Raw genomic sequence first — 12305 nt, 5'->3', positions numbered from 1 at the left:
AGAAGTATGTATGATAGTGGGTCATACGCTGGATGCATGGCGTCTATTGTCTGTAAACCTCCTCCTCTGAGGTGAACAGCGACTGCCAGCCTTCCAAACTGCTCTGTTGTCATTGCCCCTGGAGCAATGACAGCCACATCGCTGTCTGGTGAGGGAAGGTTGACGGTACCATGATGAAGGTCTCGGCGCCGCGTGCGACCTGTTAACACAATATTCAGTTCATTGGCGCTATCATTATGAACCACATACTCAATGGCTGATTTGAATTGCTGGACGTATGGGTTGCACTCATGAATGGCCTGTTGTGCTCTTAGCAAAAACTGCTCATTCAGGCCACTGTTCGAGGTGTGGGCACGACGATAATCCAGCTCATGGGCTGGATCGTGAAAGTAGATCTGAGCAAAGCGTGGGGTACAACCCAGATCGGCAAGAGGAGCACCAATGTAATGGTAAACCTTACCTTGTATGCGCACTCCAGGATTGAAGCCAGGCATACGTATCTCTCGGACACCGATACTTGCCATTGCCAGCGCGTTGTTGTACTGTTTCGCGTGCTTCACAAAGTCCTGGTTAAGGAAAAGGTTTTTAATAGCATCTGGAGGTTGTGATGGAATTGAACCGGGTTTTGGATTCGTAGGATCATGCATAAGATCGACCTTGCCGTGGTTGCAGCAAAATCCTCTTCTCTCCTCATTCCACACCAAAGCAGCACAATGCGAGCATTTAGTGCATTGAAATATTGAGGTCCTGCTCAACGCGTGCCTGTACTCACCATGAAGTACCTCTCGGAAGAAATCGGTATCATCGTATCGAGCAAGGTTGCGATTGTCATGGTGAGCCTGCTCTAGTCTCACACGGTGTACATCCTGATGGCGCAGGGCATCCCTTACTTGCCGGTCTTCTCGCTGGTGAGGGATTTCTTCTGCACGACGCCTTGCCTCGCGTTCAGTGTTGTCTGCCAAGCGAGCAGTCCGTTCTTCATCCGTTTCTTCTGCACGACGCCTTGCCTCGCGTCCAGTGTTGTCTGCCAAGCGAGCAGTCCGTTCTTCATCCGTTTCTTCTGCACGACGCCTTGTCATGCGTCCAGTGTTGTCTGCCAAGCGAGCAGTCCGTTCTTCATCCGTTTCAGCTGCACGACGGCTTGTCACGCGCGTAACGTCGCGTGTCAAGCGAGCAGCGCGTTCTTCATCCGTTTCTTCTGCACGACGCCTTGTCTCGCGTCCAGTGTTGTCTGCCAAGCGAGCAGTCTGTTCTTCATCCGTTTCTTCTGCACGACGCCTTGCCTCGCGTCCAGTGTTGTCTGCCAAGCGAGCAGTCCGTTCTTCATCCGTTTCTTCTGCACGAAGCCTTGCCTCGCGTCCAGTGTTGTCTGCCAAGCGAGCAGTCCGTTCTTCATCCGTTTCTTCTGCACGACGCCTTGCCTCGCGTCCAGTGTTGTCTGCCAAGCGAGCAGTCCGTTCTTCATCCGTTTCAGCTGCACGACGCCTTGTCACGCGTCCAGTGTTGTCTGCCAAGCGAGCAGTCCGTTCTTCATCCCTTTCAGCTGCACGACGTCTTCTCACGCGCGTAACGTCGCATGTCAGGCGAGCAGCTCGTTCTTCGTCAGATTCCATTGCGCGTGTACGACGTGCAGCTTCGTTCCTTCGTTCTCATAAACGACGACTCGATTGGGGCATTGTCTTTATCTACAATCTATCTATAAGATAGACAGTAAGTATATAGACGGTAAGTATAATATAGATAAGATAGAATAGATAGATCTAACAATAAGACAGTGGTAAGATACAATCGAGACAGTTAGTCGTCACTTTCGTAAGGCCGGAAGTGAAGTCTTCACTGTCCGGAAGTTCGCATATCGCAGTTACGATTATTCGCCATTTAGTGTTAATGCCCAATTATTCAATTAGCCAACGTATTTTGGCTTTTTGCAATTTAATCGCAAGGAAAAGTAGAAAGAGAAGAGAAAAAAAAATGAAAAGGAAAAACATTCCAAACCGCGAGGGAAAACAACACGGCACGTCGACACAACAACGTGTCCTGTGATTGGCCGTACGTGGCTGCCAGTAGCTGCCCAAAAAAAAAAACTTTCACCGTCCGGCGACTGAATTTTAGGGGAAAAATAAAACGCTTCAATTAGCGCCAACGTATTTTGGCTTTTTGCAATTTAATCGCAAGGAAAAGTAGAAAGAGAAGAGAAAAAAAAATGAAAAGGAAAAACATTCCAAACCGCGAGGGAAAACAACACGGCACGTCGACACAACAACGTGTCCTGTGATTTGCCGTACGTGGCTGCCAGTAGCTGCCCAAAAAAAAAAACTTTCACCGTCCGGCGACTGAATTTTAGGGGAAAAATAAAACGCTTCAATTAGCGCCAACGTATTTTGGCTTTTTGCAATTTAATCGCAAGGAAAAGTAGAAAGAGAAGAGAAAAAAAATGAAAAGGAAAAACATTCCAAACCGCGAGGGAAAACAACACGGCACGTCGACACAACAACGTGTCCTGTGATTGGCCGTACGTGGCTGCCAGTAGCTGCCCAAAAAAAAAAACTTTCACCGTCCGGCGACTGAATTTTAGGGGAAAAATAAAACGCTCTTCGCTTTCGCGTGATCGTGCGTGGGGAAAAAAAACAAAAAAAACAACGCCCTTCGCTCTGACTGAATTGGGACAATGTTTTTATGTTTTTAATTGAATTACTATCCGTAATGGCGCACGCGCTCTCACATCGGCCACGCCTACGCAACAACGTGTTCTGTGATTGGGTGGCCTACCCCGCAACCTGTTCTGTGATTAGTTTGGTAAATAAATCGCCATAGCTCGGTAACTACTTCTCCGATTAATATGAAACCTTGAAAAGGCACATCCTCAGGTCCCCAGCAATATATCTGGCAAGTTTCAATTAGATCGGACCCGTGGTTGTCGAGAAACAGCGGTCACAGACAAACACACACACACACACACAGACACACACACACACAGAGATTACTGGAATTATAGATAGATGTTTCTTTTAAATTATACAATGGACTACAAAATGTAAATGTTTCATGATATTTGTGATATTATATCACCTTTATCTAATCAATATTGTTGAAATGAAGATCAAATAGCTGTATGTTGAAATATGTTGAAATAGTCAAAACTTTACATGGGGTGTACTTACTTTTTCACGTGACTGTATATATATATATATACACCACCGGTCAAAAGTTTTAGAACACCTCAATTTTTCCAGTTTTTATTGAAACTTACGCAGTTTAATGTCTCAATGTACCCTGAAATGAAGCATAGAACACATAAACAATTGGAGATATTAAAAAAGAAATCATAGAATCATTTTGTTTAACAAAATTTAATTTAAATTTTTGACTCAGCAAAGCAGCCCCCTTTTGCAGATATAACCGCCGAACACACTCGTGGCATTGTTTCTACAATGGAAATCAAATATTGTTCAGGAAGTTCTTCCCAACACTGTTGCAGAAGTTCCCACAAATGTGTTGCACTTGTAGGTTGCTTTGCTTTGACCCTTCTGTCCAGTTCATCCCAAACCAGCTCGATTGGGTTTAAGTCTGGAGACTGTGCTGGCCATTCCATGATCTGAAGTCTACTGTCTTGTTCTTTTCCTCGAAGGTAGTTTTGACATAGCCTGGAGGTGTGTTTAGGGTCATTATCTTGCTATAGGATGAACCCCTGACCAACGAGGCATATACCAGAGGGTATTGCATGGCGCTGCAAAATGCTGTGGTAGCCTTTTGGTTCAGGGTGCCAGTCACTCTGTGCAAGTCGCCGACTCTAGATCCAGCAAAAGAGCCCGAGACCATCACGCTTCCTTCTCCATGTTTGCCAGTTGGTGTCACACACTGAGGAACAATCCTTTCGCCTACTCGACGGCGCACAAAACCCTGCGTGATGAACCAAAGATTTCAAATTTTGATTCATCGGTCCATAAGACCTTCTTCCAGTCTTCAGTAGTCCACTGGCGGTGCTTCATGGCCCAGGCAAGCCGCTTTTTCTTATTTTGCCATCTTAGCAATGGCTTTCTTACTGCCACTCGACCTGTCAAACCTGCAGCTCGAAGTCTTCTCTTCACAGTTGAAACTGAGACTTGCTTACTTCGACCAGTGTTAAGCTGTGCTTGAAGCTGTTGTCCTGTGAGCCGTCTATCACGCAAGCTGTTGACTCTCAGAAACTTGTCTTCTGATTCTGTTGTGGCTTTGGGTCTGCCAGACCTCTGCCTCTCAGAGTTTCCTCCAGTTTCCAATATACTACTTCCTGCAGTGCAATATTGTCCAAATAATGCTTCAGAGGGTGTAATATCAGTCTGTTCCAATACTGCTTTTATACAGACAGGGGGTTTGTAATGTAGTAATCAGCAGAGGTTGGGACACCTGTAGGAATTGTTTGCATCAACGTTCAAGGCTTAATTTACTTACATTGCTGCAGAACAGCTGTAAGTTGTTAACCCATTACTTGTGTCCTGAAGAAGGCCTTTTTTTTTTTACAATATTATTGTGCAATTTATATAATTTTCCCGTTTTTGCTAACCTAAACTTTTTTTTAAACCTCGAGAAGTTTACTGCTTACCTTTTGTAAAGTATCTCGACAAACTGCGATCAATTGTCGTACGCGTTTATTCACTCTGCCGATCAAGGCCCGATTCACAGCAGCGCCATCCGAGCTCTGGCGTAGGGATACAACCCGGTCCCGGTGTAGGGATACAACGGTGAACATTTGCACTGCATACATGACATCCTCCCCTTTAAGTCCAAAATTACCAAGAGCAATACGTGCTAGATTTCCAGAATTGACATTTCAAAAGCAACATTTCCAAAACATGTGAAAATATGTGTGCAAACGGTTATGAGAATAATGAAAATACGTGAAAATAGAACATGTGTCAACGTGAAAAAAAAACATCTTCAAAGATTCAACCGGTCGGGTGCTTTTCTCTCACGCATTGAGCGTCGCGGTGTACCAGTGGATACAGAGTCCGAGGTGATTCCTTTGGGTCGCGGTGTACCAGTGGATACAGAGTCCGAGGTGATTCCTTTGGTCTCCACGAAGGGTGTAGCGTTTGCAGAGGTTTTCGGGGCATCCGAGCCGGCTGGAGCGGCCACGACGATCTCCGGCAGTGGCGGGTCGAACTGTTGTCCTGACTGTGACGATGCTACAGGCTCCATCGACTCACAGTGACGGTAGGTTATGTGGTCCTGATGTCGACGAATTTCGCGGCCGTCCTGCAGGCGAATCACACTGGACAGTGGACCTGGCTTCTCGATGATGTCTCCCGGTAGCCACGTCGCACCTGCACCAAAATTTCGGGCAAACACTGGATCTCCAATGTTGATACATCGACTGTTGGACGTCTTATCATGCACCAACTTTTGATTAAGCTGGCTTTGATAAACATTTGATGATATGTCTGGTTTGAGATTGTCAAGTGTCGATCTCAAGTGTCGTTTCATCAATAACTCAGACGGAGCTGCACCGGTTGTTGATTGTGGCGTGATGCGGTATTTGAACAGGAGACGAGACAGCTTTGTTTCCAGGGTTCCCTCCTGAAGTTTCTGCAATCCGGATTTGATGATTCCCACGGATCGTTCGGCCAAGCCATTTGAAGCCTGGTGATGTGGGCTGACAAACTTATGTTTGATGCCGTTCCGACGTGTGAACTTGGCAAACTCGGTACTGGAAAAACACGAACCGTTATCACTCACGATCATCCTGGGCAGACCATGAGTGGCGAAACAGCGTCTGAGTCTTTCGATGACAATGGCTGACGTAGTACCACGCGTCACATAGGCATCAATCCATTTTGTGTGCGCGTCCGTAATTATTAGAATCATGCTGCCGTTAATAGGCCCGGCATAATCGAGATGTAGGCGATGCCACGGTTCGCTGGGCCATTCCCAGGGATGCAGTGGCGCTTTCGCAGGTGTATTCCGGGTGCTCTGGCAGGGGTAACAATGTCGAACATGATGTTCGATATCAGCATCAAGATTCGGCCACCACACATAGTTTCTTGCGAGTGACTTCATCTTCACAATCCCGGGGTGACAGTCATGGATTTCATCCATGACCCTGGAACGCAGATTTTTCGGGATCACGACACGACATCCCCAGAGTAGGCAACCATTTTCCACGCTGAGTTCGTTTTTACGTGCTTTAAAAGCCGCAAAATCTGGGTCACCCTCAGGTAGCAAATGCCATCCAAGCTGTACAGCCTGGACAGTTCTGGACAGAACGGGGTCTCGTCGAGTATGAGTGCGGATCTGGCCAGAATCGACAGCACAATCTTCCAGATGATCCATCAGTGCGATAATGGATCCTGGTGTAGGCGAATCATCAACGGATTCTGGAAGGGGTAACCGACTCATGGCATCTGCATTTGTGATAGACGAACCGGGCTTATAACATATGGTGTAGTCATAAGCAGCGAGAAACAGGGACCAGCGGATGATCCTGGGCGGTAGTGTGTCAGATGTCGCCTTAGTTGGACCAAACAGACTGATCAGCGGCTTGTGATCAGTGCGAATCGTGAAATGATGTCCAAGAAGGTACTGGCGAAATTTGCCAACGCCGAAAACGATTCCCAATCCTTCCTTGTCAAGTTGGGAATAGTTTTTCTCTGCCGGGGTCAACGTTCTGGATGCAAATGCAACCGGTCTTTCTGTACCATCAGGCATCACGTGCGATAATACACTCCCCACTCCATACCGACAGGCATCGCATGTCAGCACAAGATCCTTCTCTGGATCAAAATGAACGAGAACATTGGACGATTTGAGCAGATCCTTAGAGGTCTGGAATGCTGATTGTTCACTAGACCCCCAGCTCCAGGAGACTCCTTTCCTCAAAAGCCGATAAAGGGGGCCCAAAACGTCGGTCACATTCGGGATGTAACGACCATAGAACTGAAGCAAACCGAGGTATGACTTCAATTCGGTCACATCTCGTGGAGAAGGAGCATCCTTGATAGCTCGGACTTTCTCATCTGTCGGGTGTAGACCCTCGGCATCAATCGTATGACCCAGGTACGTGACTGATGGCACCATAAACTTGCACTTGTCTCGACGCAAACGTAGGCCGGAGTCCGAAATCTTCTTCAGAACTCTCTCCAGGTTCTGTAGATGTTCCGCGTCCGTACGACCAGTAACCAGAATATCATCCTGGTAACAAACGACGTTGCGTTCGGCGGCAAACAAACTGTCCATGACACGCTGATAAATTCCAGGTGCAGATTTCACTCCAAAACTAAGTCGGTGGTACCTATACAACCCACGATGCGTGTTGATGGTAAGATACTGTTTCGAATTCTCGTCCAAGCAGAGCTGTAGATAGGCGGATTTGAGATCGAGTTTCGTAAAAGTCTTGCCTCCCGTGAGACGAGCATAGAGGTCTTCGATCCTCGGGATTGGATATTTATCCAATGAAGAACACCTGTTCACGGTCATTTTATAATCTCCACATATGCGGATGGACTGGTCCGATTTTATGACTGGAACGATGGGCGCCGCCCATTCGGCATACTGGATTTGCTCGATGATCCCCAGATTTTCAAGATGATCCAGTTCCTTGTCAATCCGCTCACGCAGGGCGAAAGGGACTGGGCGAGCCCTGCAAAATATAGGATTGGCATCCCGGTCAACCCTGAGTTTAGCCGTATGTCCTTTCAAGGTTCCAAGCTCATCCTTGAAGACATCCGGGTACGTATCCAGCACATTTTTTAGTGTGTATGCTGCGGTAGGAGAAACGTTGGCTGCCCGGAGTTGATGAATGCTTTCCCACTTCAGTCGAATTATGCTCAACCAGTTCCTGCCGAGTAAGGAAGGGCCCTTTCCAGGAATGACGATCAGGGGTAGGTGAAACTCACGGTTATCGTAGCCCACCGTGACATCACATGTACCGCAGGGAACAATCTTCTCACCTGTATAGGTGGAGAGTCCATAGGTAGTAGGTTTCAGATGAGGTCGGTCAGCATCACTCCACAGGTTTGTGAAAACAGCATGGCTGATGAGCGAGACGGCCGCACCAGTGTCGACCTCCATTTGCAATGGTCGATTGTTGACGACAACATTGGCAAGAAGAGGGTCCCGCCTATGGTGAGAATCAATATGAAGCAGGTCATACGATTCTGAGTTGTCGGAAACAGAGCTCACCTGGTCAAGCTCGGGTTCCTCCGAACCGATAAACTGATGAATCTTGTCAGCAGCTTTTCCTTTTCCCGATTTGCGAGTGATGCAAGCTGGAGCAATATGGCCAGTTTTCGAACAGAAATGGCAGGTGGCATCTTTGAACCGACACGTCTCCGGAGGGTGCTTTCCGTTGCACCGAAAACAGTTGTTGTGGGTTTGAGACTGCACTGGCTTCTGACGAGGAGCCTTGTTCCAACGTTGTGGCTGAACATGATCCAACCGATTCACAGCAGGGCTGGTACCAGATGAGCGAGTGGCACCGATGCTTGTAGCGTTGCGTTCAGCACTTTCCATGGAAATTGCGGTGTCTCTGGCATTTTGGAACGTCAGTCTTCTCTCAGCAAGCAGGCGTCTACGAGTGCGGTCATCGGACATGCCAACCACCAGCAAATCACGAAGCATGTCATCAATCGTGTCCCCAAACTCACACAGATGTGACAGTTTTTTGAGGTGTGCAATGAAGTCTGCGATCGACTGACCTTGCTGCTGTCTGCACATGTAAAAATTAAACCGACACAGGATGACTGAAGGAGATGGGTTGCAATGTTCCTTCAAAGCGGCCTTGAGCTCTGCATACGTGAGCTCCTGGATTGTCCGAGGCCGAATCAGGTTTTTAACGAGTGTGAACGTCTCACCTCCGCAAACGGACAGGAAGACGGCCTTCATCAGGCCTTCGGTCGCAATGCCGTTCGCCTCGAAGTAGAAAGACAATCGCTCAGAATACGTGTCAAAATCCCCCTCATGAGGGTCGAATTCATCGATATGGCCGAAAGATGTCATGGTCTAGATGTTTACCTTCGTCGCCATGTAAAGTATCTCGACAAACTGCGATCAATTGTCGTACGCGTTTATTCACTCTGCCGATCAAGGCCCGATTCACAGCAGCGCCATCCGAGCTCTGGCGTAGGGATACAACCCGGTCCCGGTGTAGGGATACAACGGTGAACATTTGCACTGCATACATGACACCTTTGTACCATTTCAGGTTATTCACTGGACGTTAAACTGCGTAAATTTCAATAAAAAGTGGAAAAATTGAGGTGTTCTAAAACCTTTGACCGGTAGTGTATATATATATATATATATATATACACACACGATTCCAAATTATACATTTATTGTTCTTTTGGCATACCTTGTGGCACACAGTTTGTTCATATAACTTACTGTGCATAACATTGTGCTTGGAGAATATGGTAAAGGATGACTGCTATTAATATTTATTTGTCACTGCAAAATGCTGATTAATGAGGCTATTGGACCTATGAGACTTGGGGAGAGAGATACTCAAACCTTTATTCCACTATTCTCTGGAATATTCCACATTCCATTCCTGAAGCATTGTTTTTAACTTTAGGATTTTGACAGTGCCAACAGTAGATCATGCTTTCTGCCTTCAGCAGGCCAACTGAGGTTAGCGAATGTACTGCTGGTTTGTATAAGGATGCCTTTGGTTGATGATCGCTCACCTGTAAGCCACAGGAAGCTGAATTATTACACATTCGTTTGCTGTATTGCAATGAGTCACTCTTGTACACCAAGGCTTGGAAGTCCTGCGGTCTTTGTCTGCGTTAAAGATTAGATAAAGCTCCCAAAGAACACTGTAATCCCTGTCTTTCAAATTCATGATAAAAATTTAATAAAACGAAATTCGTGTTCCTTCACCTTCAACATAACTCCTTGGATATTCCAAAAACAAAAATTGACTGTGCCCATATTCCTCGAGATTATTGCTGCTATAAAGCTGACATTCAGAAAAAGAGATTATTTCAAAATAACATCTGCAGGCACAAACCTTTGCAAAATGAATCACTGAAATCAATCCGACTATAGTGTTCAGACTAGTGTGGTTTTTTTTTTCTGGTGGTTACTTTCACAGTTTTCCAAACTCTTCTTTATCTCTTGACAAATGCTAACTTCAATCCTTGCGAAACCACGACTCACATCCATATCCCCAAAGTTAATTTTGAAACAGTGAAAGACGAATACATTCATACTAGAGTGATTGAAATTCTCAAAGACGGCTTAAAATAATATGGTTTGAAAAAAAAATGTCAAAAGTTGATGCAAATTTACATAGATATAACTTCACACTTTGGTTGGCAATAGGATTTGAAGTAATGGGAAAATATAAAACCAATGTTCATTTCCTACTGTGGTTTTTATCACCATGTTACAGCTGGCATTCCGGGGTGTGGATCGAGAGCCAATGATATTGTGTTTTAGTATTTTATTTTATTTTATACAGTATCAGGGCCCATGCAATAGCAAGATAACAGAGGGTTAGCAATGCAATAAACTGACAGTTTGGCAATGGGGCCACATTTCAATTCGACAAGCAAGGGAATAAACAAACAGGAAAACAGAGAGTGAAGAGAGATGAAGGAACAACGTAAGGTGCAAATAAGAGGTTTGCATTAGGTAAGGTTCATTGCAGTAGAAACGAACACAAGTTGGGATGGGGAGATGACATGCGATGTTAGTGCACCACTTGCTTCAAGTTCTGAAGGTTTTTTAATGTACATTTACTGTATATAAAAATTACTATCACTGCAAACTGTTAAATGAAGGGCTCATTTTCATCACTCATTGTTCATTTATGTGAGTTATTTAGCTGCTTGCAAAATGCAAGCACAATCCACTTGATCAAGTATGTAAATCTTATATTTATTATGTCTGCATTTTAGGTAGTAGGTTGTAGACAGCAACCACTCAGGGTAGTACTACCGTTCTGACTTAGGAGTATTAAAGGTGCTCGGAACCATCTTAAATTCTCCGTGTCAGGATTGCTGTTCTTACTTTCTGTCTCACTCAAACTGCATCTACCGGGCTAGCTTCAACAAACAAACAGCTCTTACAAACAAACATCATACAGTTTTCATCATACACTTTCCTTCTCTTTTATTTAAGGCCTGGCCTCGATGAGGGCTATATAGTCCGTGCCTGGAGCCTTCAACATAAAAAAATAAAATAAAATAAACAATTCAGCCCAGCTTCTGCTTGCAGTCTGCAAGAATGCCCCACTAGTACAAATGGCCCAATCACATCCCACACCCATAATTGGAGGGGATAATCAATCGGTTCTCACCTAATACATTATCCACAGGTGGCTAGGATCTATATAATTAACCCCCATGCTCTTCTTTCCAAAGAAAGCTGCATAAAGCAGCCAAGAAAGTTACACAAGGTAAGCCCTTCACTGTTTCAAACACTACCTGGGTTCATCTACAGCTGCGGACATTCAAAAGTACCACAGACATGAGACCCCCCTCAACCTCCGGACTGGTTTTATCGCTTATTGGCAAGTCTATAGCTACAGGGTAGACAGAAACGTGCACCACCGAGGCTCCAAAAACATGTACCATGTGCAATGGCACTAGCAGTCATCATATAAATATAAAAACCCAATCATGTCTCTCACCCATACTTGCAGGGAACAACCAATTAGCTCTCACCTAATCAGTTATGCTCACATGGCTAGTATCTTAATAAATAATTCCCCTCCCCCCCACCCCCCCCACCTCACCCCTGCTCTTCGCCCAAAGAAAGCTGCATGAAGCAACCAGGAAAAACTACACAATGTTGGGGTGAGAGACGTGATTGGGTTCATAAACTGAACCATTCTCGGTGTCGTATTTCAGGCCTACACCATAATGTTTCTTTGAAGTATAATCCAGTAGCTTCATACCTCCGTCTAGGCTTATCTCATAGCTTATCCCTTGAGACGTGAGAGTAGGGCATATTAAGATCTGGCACACATAGCATGCATGATCCAGCATCGTCGCTGCTATAAGGCCATCCTGTTGCCAAACTGAGGTGCTGAGTTTTTAAAACATCATGGTTCACATAGTTTTTCTTTTTTGTGTGTGTGTTTACTTATAAGGGATTCTCCCAACTACATTCTTTCTCTTATTTCCTGATAACGTGCGGGGATATAGGAAAGCAAAATGTACACAATTGGTCAAATTCCCTTTTTCTTTTTCTATTTTTTAAATAATGTATTGGAACATTTAAAATTGATTATGCTTGCTAAATTCAGGTGCGGATACTAAAGTGTTTCCCCACTACCATTTAGTATCCCTGAGTGGATATTCCCAAGTCGTTTGGCCTTG

At 45.3% G+C, this 12305-nt stretch overlaps 1 protein-coding gene across 1 annotated transcript in view; it reads left to right on the top strand.

Moving 5' to 3' along the window:
- Positions 1–12305, top strand: part of TMEM178B (transmembrane protein 178B) — a 425129-nt gene that overhangs the window by 353947 nt on the left and 58877 nt on the right. The gene's annotated exons all lie outside the window — the stretch shown is intronic.

The sequence above is a fragment of the Myxine glutinosa genome, chromosome 1, assembly GCF_964187855.1.
Source record: "Myxine glutinosa chromosome 1, kmMyxGlut1.1, whole genome shotgun sequence".
Lineage (NCBI taxonomy): Eukaryota > Metazoa > Chordata > Myxini > Myxiniformes > Myxinidae > Myxine > Myxine glutinosa.
The sequence above is the reverse complement of the archived record's forward strand: the minus strand, read 5'-3'. Positions and strand labels throughout refer to the sequence as shown.